We start from the raw sequence: 14499 nt of genomic DNA, 5'->3' as shown, positions 1-14499 counted from the left end.
TACCCCACAGAGTACTGTGACCATTAAAGTCACCCATCAAAAGTATGGGTTCAGGCGGTTGCAAGATAAGATTGTCAAGATCAATTTCATTTAACTCAGCACTCGGTGGTAAATAAATTGAACATACTGTAACAAGAAATCGTACCGAAAGCCGAATCACTACTGCTTAAAGAATGGTATTAAGCTGAACATGGTGGAAAGGGATATGACTGCCCACTAGGATAGCTACTCCTCAATGAGCAGAACCACCTCCAGTTCTGTTCTTACGTACAACAGTGAAATTCCTAAAGGTACAGTCCTCATTGGGTCTTAAGTACATTTCCCGTAGACAGAAACAGAAAGGTTTGTGTTTCTGCAACAACATCTTGATATCATCGATGTATTTTAGCGAATCCCACGATAGTTCCATTGTAAAAATTTTCCTATTGTCTTTATTTTATTGACTTGTCTGGTTTTTGGGAAGTTGAGGACTTACCTGAGTCAGATAAGGTTTAGTTTACTTTCAGTGGGTACCGAGGTATCCATTTTTTCTGTGCGAGTGTCTAGTGGTTTATCTTTGAGTGATATCTCCGCCATAAATTTTTTGATAGGCGAGTTTTCATTGACTGGGATCATTTTTGAACTTGTCTCTGGAGCAAGGCCTTAGGTCTTGTGATTAATGCGCTCAACAGAGAAGCACTTGCGATCATAAAGTTCAGGTATGGTGAAATTATCAGTTGGTGGAATAGACATACATATTTGAGTTGCTTTTGGCACGTTTTTAATTGTTACTTTTTCAGCATACGAGGATCTCAAAACAGGTGTAATGGTGGCCAGTTTTCTTTTTGCATCCTGATATGTTATGTTTTGTTCTGTTTTAATTTTTTGTACCTCTTTTTCATCTTTCCATTTCTGACACGCACGAGAGTAAGCTGGATGATCTTCCTGACAGTTGACACATTTTGCACAGTAAGATTTGTTATCATGTTCTTTACTACTACATTGGGCACAGGTAGTATAACCACGACAGGCAGTTTGGGCATGTCGATATCTCTGACATTTAAAGCATCTCAGTGGGTTAGGGATGTACATTCCAACAAGACAGCTGAGATACCCTGTTTTACAGATGTTTGAGGCCTAGGTGTATTAAAAGTAAGGATGATGTTCTTGGTTGAAACCAGGTGACCATCCCTACGTATCAGGATGTGCCTCACATCCGTCACTCCTTGATCTTTAAGCTCTGAACATATATCCTTATCAGGAACATCAAGGAGATCCCATTCATATCAGAATGGAATCTCTCCTCTATTGGAAATGAGTGTTCTATGAGGTGTTACTGCGATTTGTATTCCACCTATTGTCGTTGCTCTCAGTAGTTTCTCGAAATGTTGCTAGCACAGTGTTTCTACGAATATCACCAGAACACAATTTCTTAACAGGTTTGTGAGGTCCTGCCAGTCCTTCTAAACCTTTTTGAATAAAGAAGGGTGCAACAGGTGAAAAACCAATTTTCCCAATTGGTTTTTCACCTGTTGCATGAATGATTAAAAAGTTAGGTACATTTCTGTTAGTATCCGATATCTTTTGTTTCTTGCTTCTGTTTCCATATGCTGTATCTACAGTACTTGGTTGGGACTTTGTTAGGGTCCCTGAAACATCTGAGGATGAAGGATTCATGCTCAAGGAGTTTTTAATTTGGTGCCAGAGCTCCCCACCCACCACAGAGCCACACATGGACACCCACCACCAGGCAAGCAAAGACTGCGCTCAGGAGTGGAACAGCAGGGCTACCCTGGACGCTATACTGTCACTACAGCAGGTCTAGGATCCTGATCCATGGGGTGAGAGACTTACTGCAACATCGTTGACCCTTGCAGGCAAGCCCACTAGCCGATTGATCCTGGCTGGGCCATCCAGGACCGCCTGTCTTGCTGAAGAAGGGGCCAAAGTAGTGCAAGACTACCAGGATCCATCCTTTCCGGATGTCCACGGGTCGCACTGCATGGCAAACACACAGCGGCAGGGCAATGGATCCCAATGATAGTGGTCTGGAGAAAAGGATAGTGAAAAAGACTCAGGAGAAGCAGAGCCAAGAATATGGGAAGTAAAGCAAAGAAAAAAAGATGAAGAATGAAAAGGGTCAATACCATCACTGGGAGGTCCCTTCCACCACGAACAGGTGCCTCACATGGAGGGGTCTGGAATGGAATAAATGCAGCCACTAGATTATACTTATTAAGATTTCTAGGGATTGGCTTAGTGATGCCAGAAATGTATGGGATAGAGACTCCACATAGTGTTTCCTTGTCAAAAATATGTTGTGATTTGCTCTGAAAAGCCATGTAAATTTGTATATTGTTTGATATTTAAATGAATACAGCATTGAGCAGTAAAGTAAGATGTCTAGGAAGGATATTTTGTTTTCTTTTTCTATTACAATAGGGAAATTAATTTGTGGATGTAGACTGTTCATGTTTGAAAGGAAGGTAATGTATCTTTACTGTGGGGCCAGATCACAAAAATGTCATCTATATAACATACTCAAAACAAAGGTTGAGGGGTGTACGAATGAGAAAAGGATGTCTTCTTAATTTTCCAAGCAAAAGTTGGCAAGAATGGAGAGAGAGTGAGAGAGAGAACCCCCCCATGGCAGTTCCTTCAACTTGTCTGTAGATTCTTTTTTGACAAAGAAAATAATCAGAGTAAAAGTCACATAGTAAAAAGAGATATTTTCTAATGATAATTTGCAGTCCATTAACTACCATACCTTTTCCCCTTATCTGCTTTTGTAATAATGAGATGACTGTTGCATCTTAAAAATTGTAAAGCTTTAATTTCTGTAAGGATATGTTTGTAGGAGGAAACTTAGCTTTGAGTAGCACAGATAAGACTTCCAAACATTGTTTACACTGTTAAAACTTCCAGTTTCTGTTCTAGTTGTTTAATTTGAAAGCCATACTAAAAGTGTCCTTGACACCTGGGATGAAAATTCATCATCATCATCATCAAATTCCTGCCATGTACCCTCAAGGGGTGTACAGGATATGACAGTACTACATGAAAAAATTACATCATTACTAACTTCCTATCTACAATTTTCCTCAAAATCAGTCTGTTACTTGTCAAGACTCCAACATTATCAGATCTTATATTTCTATCGTCTAAGGCACTTTGTACCGTATCAATCCACCTATATCTTGGTCTTCCTCTGGGTCGTTTTCCTGCCAACCTGGCAGAGAACACTTGTTTTGCTAATCTTTCCTCTCCCATTCTATTTAAGTGACCATACCACCTGCGATTAGCTCTGCTAACACATTCCTGGATGCTGACAATGTCAAGTTCTTTCCTAATATCCTCATTATTAATATGATATTGCCATTGATGCCATCTGTTCACGCCTCTAATCTTTCTCAGGACTCTCATATCTGCGGTCTCTAGTCTTTGGTCAAGTGTTTTACTTCTGACCCAGCTCTCAGATCCATAAGTTAAAATTGGTTTGAACACAGTCTTGTACACAGCTAATTTAGTGTTCCGACTAATTTCTTTCTTATTCCATATGAATTTATTCAATTGACTTCCCACGATACCAGCTTTGCTGATTCTGTTGTCTATTTCTATATTTAGTTTACCATCTTCAGTAAAAATTGTGCCTAAGTAGCTGAAATGTTTTACTTGTTCCACAGGTTCTCCATTCACAACACAGTTGACATTTTCAATGATTCTGCCTATTTTCATTGTCTTTGTCTTTTTATTGCTGACCTTCACACCCCATAGCTATTACAACAGATATTCAACTTAGTCAGAGAATCTTGCAGACTTGTAGCGGATTTATTTAGAAGTATAACATCATCCGCATAAAGCAAAGAGCTGACATTAACATCTCCAATTTTGATATCAGGTTTAATACCACATTCCTTCATAATGTGATCCATATAGATAATGAATAACAGAGGGGATAATGTACATCCTTGTCTCACACCAGATTTAACATTAAACCATCTTCCTGTACTTCCTTCAATTCTAACTGCTGACTCACAACTCAAATAAAGACTAAGTATTGCTTGATATAATGCCCCATTGACACCATATAACTGCAGCGTATTGAATAGCTTCTCTCTTGGCACCTTGTCATATGCCTTTTCCAAATCGACAAAACTTAAATACAGATCTTTGTTATATTCCCATGCTTTCTCGACTATTTGTCGTAAAGTGAAGATCTGATCCTGACAGCCTCTATTTGGCCTGAATCCAGCTTGTTCTTCACCAAGCTTTTCTTCCACAATTCTTCTCAACCGTTTCTCAAGTATACTTGCATAGATCTTGCCAGGAACACTCAGTAGGGAAATACCACTGTAATTCTCACATTCAGTTTTATTTCCCTTTTTATATATGGTTACTATGAGAGCTCTACTCCAATCATCGGGAATTCGTCCCTCTGTCCAGGCTTTCTGAACTATGCAGTGCAGCCACTGTAAGACTCTTATACCACCATACTTCAGCATTTCTGGTCGAATATCATCTACTCCTGCTGCCTTTCCACATTTCAAGCCTTTGATAGCTTTTCTACTTCAAGTATGGATATGTATTCCTGACTGCATGCCTGGTCAGTGTTTTTTATCACTGTGCTGTCATCACTGCTTGTTTCATTTAGCAGTTTTTCAAAGTAATTACTCCATACTTCAAGGATATCTTTTTCTCCTGTTTTCATTTCACCTTTATCATCTCTAATTCCTTTTACAGCACTCTTTCCTCCATTCCTAAGCTTCTTCAACAACCTCCAGAATATTTTGCCACCTGCTTGATATTTATTTTCTACATTCTTGCGAAAAGCCTCCCATGACTTTTGTTTAGCTAGTTTTACACACTGTTTAGCTTTCTTACATTTGTCTCTGTATTCTGTAAGAGTAAAAGCTGACTTATTTGCCAGGAACTTTTGATATGCTTTCTTCTTTTCCTTCACTGCCTCTTTAACTTCCTGTGTCCACCAGGGAGTTCTGATTTTTTTATCTTTGCACACAACCTCACCACATGCCTCTCTGGCAGAATCAATCAATGTTTCCTTCAGAGTTTGCCACTGAATCTCCAAGGTTTGATTCCTGTTCTCAAACTCTTTCATTTTCTTTTCAATAATATTTCTGTATTTTAGTCTACAGTTTACATCTGAGAGCTGCTCTACTTTTATTCGCTTTAAAACTTTCTTACATGTTATTCTTTTCAATATGAAATTCAATTTTATCCTGCTAAAGACTAAATAGTGATCACTTCCAATTTCAAATCCTCTGTACACTCTGGTGTCCTGCACCAGGGAGAAAACATCACTATCAACAATAACATAGTCAATGAGACTTTTCTTATTCCTAGCCTCTTCTCTCCATGTGAATTTGTGCACATTTTTATGTTGGAACATGGTGTTAGTAATAACCAGTCCATGTCCTGAGCAGAAATCCAACAGATATTTGCCATTATTATTAGCTTTGCTCTTTTCTCCAAATTTTCCCAAAATATTTTTGTATGTCTCACAATCATTTCCTACTCTACTATTTAGATCCCCAACAAGGACCAACTTTTCCTTTTTCATTGTGTCAGTTGCTTTTTCTAAAGCTTCAAAAAATTCCTCCACTTCTACCTTAGTAGAACCTTCTGTGGGACCATAGGCACAAATAAGTCTCATTGTCCAGTTCCCCATTCTCATATTTACCCACATTACTCTACTTGAGACTGACTGCCATTCAAGAAGATTAGCCTCGTATTTTGTGTTGAATACTATGGCTACTCCTTCTTTTCCTTGATTGTTATTGCCTGAATATAACATTTTGTATTTATTGCTCAGAAAGATCTCACCAGTTTTGGTCTTTTTTGTTTCAGTCACCCCTATTATGTCGATCTGGTACTTATCTAATTCCTCAGCTAGCTCCATTTCTTTGCCATTCAGGCTTCTTACGTTGATAGTACCGATCTTTAACTCTGGTGATGTTGAGTTGGGGTTTGTTTTCAGATTTGTTCCAGTAGCTGACTTTTCGCTGTTCGCCCTGGTTCCCTGGCGAAAACAACGGGGGCCTTGTTTAACCGGGCGACGCCCCAGCCGGCATGAAATTTTGTCATGTTGTACCATCATTTTTTATTTTGGTTTAACCAATAAGAATACAATTTGGTCGGCTAAATCCCAAATTGCCAGCCCATCCTCGTTCGTTCAGTATCAAAGTAGATACCCAACAGGGTGCACCACGAGAAGGTGAGGATTGGACATTAGGTCAGAAGCCCTGGTCGGTTCTCTGCATTCCTTTAAAGGCTATGTGGAGGTCTCCTCTCAGTTATACAGCTTTGACCCTTAAGCACCCCGGGATGAAAATTCTATGATAATAAAAAATGACCTAAGTAAAATCCATATTAAGTTTAATTCTGTAAATGTTTTTAGATGATAGATGAATTTCATCATTTGGTGTGAGACCTCCATCCTGATTACTGGAGACATGAAGTGACTTGAAGAAGTTCCATGTTTGGTCTGTAGAACAGGGTTTTCGGATTATGTAGCAATCCTAAATTATAAATGTAATATAAGGTCATAACCTTTCATTGGTGGGCTTCCCATAAAATTTATCCAATATTATTTTAAGAAAACTTCAAGTCAGTACTCATCAAGCAGTTCAAAAATCTGAACATATGAGTCTGGCTCCCTTAGTAACAAGTTTTGAATAGTTTTAGAAAATGCTCCTGAATGATATCTTTATTTCATAAGTTTTTAATTGTTTAATTAAATATGGACCAGGTACATTACTTTTCTTCAACATTGCGCTTTTCTTATTTTAAATGTCAATCAGTAATTGTTTTTAAATCATCATCATTGTTCAAATAAACATTGTTCAAATGTTTTAATACATTTCTCCTAATGATACATAATCAAAATGTATCTAAGTACATAAGCTATCGAGAGTATATAAGCCAAAAACAAGTCAATGTATTAAAACACACCATAAACTTTTGACACACTCAGATTTCATAAAAAAAAATAATAATAATACGAACATTTGATCAAGTTCTCTAAACAACGTAAATTTGTTACAGACATCTTGATCACCCTCATAAAAAAACAAATGATAATATCAACAATGGAAATTACTCTGATCAATATGAAACTGCATTTATTTGTATATACAGTTAACTGGACTGCATTGTATAACTGTACTACAGTAAAGAAATTTTGCAGTTGCAGGTTCAAGAATGCTTGATGTTCTGGAGAATCATTTTGCCAATGAAATGATTGTTTAGTTAATCATTTATTTAATTAAAACAACAATAGTGTTAAAATTTTATCAGCAAAGTTTTATATAGACTTTTTCGTATATATCCTGTAAAAATTTGAAAGCAGCAAGTTCATTACATTATCCAATTTAGTAAAAATCACCTAAATTTACTGCAACCATAGAATGGCAGTTTTCAGCAAACCAATTCCTTCTTCTTCTTAACGCTGCGGAGGTCGCAGTCGAAAAAATTGCAGCGTAGGTCGCATGTATCTGAGAGATACATTCATTACTAGTCTGTGCTAAAACACGATAAAACTTAAAAAAAAACTGCAAATATAATACATGATGGTTTATTTATTTTCAGTTACAATCTAGAAATTATTGTAACTCACAAAGTAACTGAACAAAGAAAAAAAAACAACTAAACCAATACTATACTGACATCGGGTTCACAGTATCTCTCAGATATAATTTACTATCAAATATCACTTTCACTTTCGCATTCAACTCTTATCATTCTCATCATCGGACTCGAGTAACATTTGCTGAATCTCTTCAACATCTGATGGATTATACAATCAATATATTTTTCCAGCCATTTTCAAAGGTAAATAAATAAATAAAAAAAACAAAACAAAACCAATACTGTACTGTAGTATCTCTCAGATACAATTTACTATCAAATATCACATAACTTTACATAACAGGTGTTAAACCAAAACTGACTGCATAAACAGTGTGGAATATCACTCATAATATATGCATGCACAGTTGGTCATGACTTCCAAGCTATACACTGGATATGTGTAAGAATATTTATATTAAACAATTTGTCTGTATCTGTCAAATCAGCTGCGACCTCTGCAGGGTTAATCTTAAGCAAAAAAAAAAAAAAAATCTATCACACCTTTACCCAACTTCCATTTTTTACCCAATGGAACATTTCCCCTGCATCAATGCTATAAAACCCTTTAAGTAATTTAAACATTTCTATCATATGGGGTTCTCCCCCTTTCCTCCCCCTCCCTTTTTTGGGAAAGGGGGTTCGGCCCTCCTAATGAGGGATTAGGTATATATATTTTTTTAAGGTATATTTATTTTGTAAGGACCTGCATATATAAGGTCCTCAGTTTAACAACTTTCACTGAAGCAGGGTTTCAAAGGTGTCTGAAGACTACTGTAGTCTTTGTTGACTTGACATTGGCCTACGATACTGTCTGGAGGGAGGGACCCATATACAAATTCCTTAAGTCATCCCATGTAAAACACTGGGGCACCTTGTAAACAAATTATTATGTGATCGATATTTCAGGATAGTAAATGGCGGAAGTATCAGTAAACAGAGAGTGCTTAAAAATGGGTTACCACAGGGCTCGGTGCTAGCACCACTGCTTTTCAGTCTTTACATCGCAGACATCGCTGAAACAGTTAGCAGAAATTTTTCTTATGTATATGATTTAGCTTTGGTGATCAGTGACAAATCCATAGAAAGAATTGAAGAAATATTGATAAATGATATGTTGGCCTGATGGCAGTTCTATAAAAAATGGAGATTAACACCAGATTCTGGTAAAACTGAATGTTCTTGTTTTCACCTTAATAATAGACTTGCAAATCAAAAACCAGAGATATATGTTGATGGGACATTAATCTCATTTAATCCAACACCTAAATACTTGGGGATAACCTTGGTTAGAACTCTGTCATATAAACACCATATGATTAATATCACTGCTAAAGTACGTACTAGAAATAATATAGTCCAGAAGCTCTGCAGTACTACATGGGGCTCAAGCACCACAACAATACGGTGCACTGCTTTGGAACTGGTTTACAATGCTACAGAGTATGGTGCCCATGTTTGGCTTTATCTGATAGATTAAAATCCAGAAGACCTGCCATTAGGACTGCCTGTAATCTCCTCAGTCAGAATGTCAGCTTGATGAATAAGTGGGATGCACTGTGGACTTAAGCAGTATCACCTGAAGTCTGTAGCTACATAAATATTCTTCAAAAACCATCTGGATTTGACCTAACCAGGAATACATGGAAAACTGCTAATAGGATCTGTACAGGTCACGGAGACTTACTATCAATGTAAATCTTTGATAGTATGCGGAGACGTACTATCAAAGTGGGGAAAGATACTGAATCCCCACTGCCCTTGTGGAGCCGAGACCCAAACCCATCATATAATTCAGGAATGTGAGTTAACGGCACATCCAGGTGAACTAAAGGACATTTTTGACCTATCCCCAGAGGCGATCAATTGGATTAAAAATCTAAATTGTAAAAATATGACTAAATTTTTGTTTGATGCTTGTCATATATTTAATGCCTGCATCTTATCTGTTTGTCTATGTTTTATTTTATATTTCTAATTCTATATATTTGTATCTTATCCACATTCATATGTATTTTATGTTATTCCCTTTTAACCATGTGTATATGCCATACGATAAATAAATAATGACTGTAAATCCTTGTTTGTTCACAAGGCTGGTTTGCCAGTTCGGAGAGACGAAAAACCAGAGTTTCCTGGGGGGGGGGGGGGGGTCCTCTATCACCATATGAGTCAAGCTAACTCACCTTCAGTCGAAAGAGACCAGAAGGTTCCTCACCTCATGCCATAGATGGGAATCGAACCTAGCTCTTTCCAACCAAAAGGCTTTGTCTATACCGACCGAGTTACAGAGGCTCTATTTCCTAGAGTACAGTTCCATCAATGTGGTACACAGCTTGTAATATATTTATCCCAAAATGCATAACTTTACAATTCTCCACATTAAACTGACACCCATTACCTTTTGCCTATTTAAATCATCCTGCAAGCTCTCCAAATCGCCTTGTTTCACTATTACTGTATCTAAGTTTGCATCATCAGTACACAATTGAATATTTTCCTTTCAGGTTATTTCCTATATCATTTATGTACAAATTAAACAGTAGTGGTTCTAGCACTGACCCTAACATACCACAAGTCACCAGCTTTCACCTAGATTCTGCTCCTCTGTATACCACTTTTTTGATATGTGTCCAGCAGCCACCCTCTTATCTACATAACCAGTGTCATATCCATCTCCATGTGTTCTAATTTGTGTAACAGAGTTCCATGTGGTATCCTCAAATGCCTTTATAAATCCAGCAGTATCATCGTATAACCATTCCCTTTATTCAACTTAACTCTCACCCTATTATAGGTGATGCAGAGGATTTATTAACTTTAATAAATTAATAAGGTATAACTTGCCCTTAACAAAGCTGAACTGTCCCCGCATCATGTTCTTATACACCCATTCCTGAATTGTCTTTTTGACCAACTTTTCCGGTACTTTTGCCACTGCTCCTGAGATACTGATTGGTCTGTAATTTGCTGCCACAGACTTAGCTCCTCCTTTATGCAAAGGAATTATTTTGCCCTCATTCCACTCTCTTGGGACTTGGGCAGAGCTGAGGCTTAAATTAATCAGCCTAGTCAAAGGTATCGCCAGTTCCCCTGCACATTCTCTTAAAATGCAAGCCAATATTCCATCCAATCCCAAAGATATATATTTGCATTCAAATTCTGCAATATCCTAAGTACATCTAATTCATCAACCTCTGTTCTCACATCAGTCCCTGTCACCTCTGCCATAACATATACCCTTGGATGATATATCCTTGTAAAATGGTTGCTCAGTGGCTCAACAATTTCATCTGCTTTTGTAACCTCTCTACCTTCTGCATTCATTAAAGTTATCCTTACACAGTTTTTCTTCCTCCTGCATGCTACATAACAAAAAAAAAAAACCTTTTTGTGATTTATTTTTATTATTATGTAACACCTCCAGGGAGTCCGAAGACTCATTGAGGGAGGGCATCTACCTTCAACTTTCCATATCTATCATTCCACCAACTGTGACTACCTTCATCATCAACACCAACGCCATCTACCGCCAACCACCTCTACTAGTATATTTACAGACAATCACAAACATTCGTGCCCATGACGGAATTCGAACCTGCAGCCTTTTTGGCTGGAGAGCAGATACATTAACCATTCGGCCAACCAAGCCGGTTGGTAGTTTTTCCACTTGGTTATACTATAAATTAAAGATGCCAAGAAATTACATTCTTGGTTTAATCCTTTATCCAAGTGTAAGAAAACATAGCTTGTGCCTGAAGTATTTTCAGGACAGAGCAACTCATATATAGAGGCTAATGACTTCACATCACTTGCCTTAATATCCCATAATGCAAAGCATGTATAATGCTATGCATTATGGGAAGGGTCACTACCCAGACCAGTTTTGTGCTTTATTGAGGTTTCATCAGGGAGCCAGACCCAGAGATTATACCAAAGTTGAAGTAATGCAGAAGTCATATTTCCATATATGAGTAGCCAAAAGGTGTCACATCTTATTATTAAAATACTCTGGATCAGAGATGGTTGTTGGAAGTTTTTCCACTTGGTTATATTATAAATTAAACATGATTAAACCAAGAAATTATATTCTTGGTTTAATCCTTTATCCAAGTAAGCAAACATAGTTTGTTCCTGAAGTATTTTCAGGACAGGGTATTAAGGATATGTGCTTTGCTTTATGGGATACTAAGGCAAGTGATGTGAAGTCATTAGCCTCTATACGAGTTACCCTGTCCTGAAAATACTTCAGGTGCAAACTATGTTTGCTTACACTTGGATAAAGGAGTAAATCAATAACATAATTTCTTGGCATCTTTAATTTATCCTTTCTGATTTCCTTTTGCCTCTTTGGCTAATTCATTCTTATAATCTGATTTAGCCTTCCTCCATGCTGGTCACCTTTCTTGCCTTACTCTTGTACTGTTAATGAGTTAGTTGGTCACATTTCTCCTTATATACCCTCCACAACATTTTTTTTTTTTTTCAGTTCATGCTTAATGATACTAATCATCCATCTCACTCTTACTTCATTAAACCTCCTTACCTTAGGAAAGAATTTAATACAGCTTTTCTACATGCCCCTTAACTATTGCGCATGCACTACTGACATCCTTCCCTTGCAGGGTTTTATGCCATGGTGCAGCTTTAAGCTTCCTCTTAGAGAATATATTACAATCACAGAATGGGAGTTTTAGGTTTATCTAACTGCGAACCCCTTTTGTTGCTTTAAAAAAAAAACTACACCGACAACATTCTTGAATAAATAATGATGCTAAATCCCACCCACTTTTTTATGTATCTAGTTTTAAGTGCACTATGCCAACTAAACATGGAAAAGCACAAACTAGTCAGTATCAAAGCAGAACTGATAAAGAAAGCTGGTCACGAGTTGAAATTTGAATTCTCTGAACTGATTAAAGAAAGTTAGAGAAATGGGGAAACAGCGACAGGCTCTTTAAAGCCTGTCACTAATCAATAATCAAAAGTGCAATAATCCCAACACCAAAGAAAGCTAATACTATTGACTATAAACATTAATACACAATTAAATTCATATCATATGCTTAAAATTCTTCTCAAAATAATACAAAACAGAATAAGAAATAAAACAGAAAGGAATTCAGTGAAGACTAGTCTAGATTTAGGGAAAAAATTGCAGGCAAGGAAAGCAGTCCTTACTTACAGAGAAATCACAGAAAAGAGAATGGAATAAGAAAAGACACATATTGATTTTGTGAATTTGGATAAGGCATTTGACCAAGCAGACCAGAGAGAGACAGGAAAGTTATATATGACTTGTTCTCAGAACAGGCAGTTAGAAAAGGAAGAGATAAGAATTCTGAAACTGATATGCTCATTGCCTCCATTTCTTTTTTACTTTACTTATATACTGAACAAGCTATACATGAAATAAAATTGGAAATAGTGTGCAATATACTCATAAATGGTCACATGATACCCTGGATTACATTTGCAGATGGCATTGTGATGACAACTGATTCAGAAAAGAACTGCAAAATGTTTTGCATTTTTCAGAAGAATTTTTAAAAAATATAACTATCCATACTAATAAAACCACCAAAGTCCTAGTCACAAGTATAAACTCCCTAGTCACTGCTAAGATCTTATAGGAGAGTGAAAGTTTCAAGTTTTAAATATTTGAGGAGTGTGTTAATTGAGAATGGTAAAAGTGAAAGAGAGAGACATAAGATGTAGAATTTCAATGTGGTAAATGAAGTGTTTAGAGCTTCCACGACAGATAAGACCCAGGTTTAGAAGAAGGATGCTTTAACAAAGAAGAGACATTTATTCTCCTCGAACATATATTTGTAACTGCAGAAAAGATTCATAAAAGTGTTGTCTGGAGTCTTGCTTTTTAGATAAGGGGAGTACAGACTACTGTCAAAACAATACATTAAAACAGTGGAAGCATTTGAGCTATGGTGTTAGTGAAGAGTAATGAAAATTAAAAAATTGGCTGAAAAGTGACCAAAGAAAAAGTACTCAAACAAGTAAGAGAGGACAGAAACATTATTAGGATAGTGAAAATGAAAGAGGGAAATGGACAAGACATGTTTTGAGGTACAGCAATTTCATGAAAATGATTTCTGAAAGAAAAGTGATGAGTAACGACAGCATGAAATACCAAGGCAGAAATTTCTGGAATTTGGATTAGTAAATCCAAATGCCACAGTTACACTGAGTTACATCATAATGGGGTCACTCTTTTTATAATACTGTTCCCGTATTTGGGATGGCTCCTCAGAAATCTCCCTAAGAATGCTTGATGTTCTCCAGAAAAGAAGGAAAACTCTTTGGTCCCATTGAAATGAAAACCAAGATAGCTCAACAAATATTTGTAATTTGGATGGATTTAATTTTAATAAATCCATCCTTCCAGCATCCAGAAATAATCCACATATGGAAGGATGGATAAACAAACTAGCAGGTGTTTACACACATTTTGTGAAATGTACCTAAAGAAGGAAAATTATTTTAGCAGTTCAGGATACATATATACCAAAGAAACTGAATTCTGTTATCTGAAAAACTCATACTTATACAGCCCAATATAAACAGGGGGGAAAAATTAATATGGAATTTTGAATGTTATACTGTGGGAAAGTCTCAAGAAAAATATTTTCAATTCTGGTCCGAGAAATAAAACTTGAGAATTGTTTACTGAATTGGAAGAATGCTATATAGTTTTTCAAGATAGTCGAAGCTTTAATGATTAATGTGTGCAAAATTTAACTAAATGGCAGGTGTCCTGTTCACCATAAATTGAAATCTACTTCTAAAACTGCTCTTTTATTTGGAAGACAAGAAATGCTTATTCCTTCGGAGATCTAGTATCGTCTATCAAGCAGAATG

At 36.7% G+C, this 14499-nt stretch overlaps 1 protein-coding gene across 4 annotated transcripts in view; it reads right to left on the bottom strand.

The window, feature by feature from the left end:
* The window catches only part of LOC150098793 (uncharacterized), a 327468-nt gene that overhangs the window by 246904 nt on the left and 66065 nt on the right, over positions 1-14499 (bottom strand). The gene's annotated exons all lie outside the window — the stretch shown is intronic.

The sequence above is a fragment of the Typopeltis vanoorti genome, chromosome 15 (assembly GCF_054136105.1).
Source record: "Typopeltis vanoorti isolate ZY-2024b chromosome 15, IOZ_Tvanoo_1.0, whole genome shotgun sequence".
Taxonomy (NCBI): domain Eukaryota; kingdom Metazoa; phylum Arthropoda; class Arachnida; order Uropygi; family Thelyphonidae; genus Typopeltis; species Typopeltis vanoorti.
The sequence above is the reverse complement of the archived record's forward strand: the minus strand, read 5'-3'. Positions and strand labels throughout refer to the sequence as shown.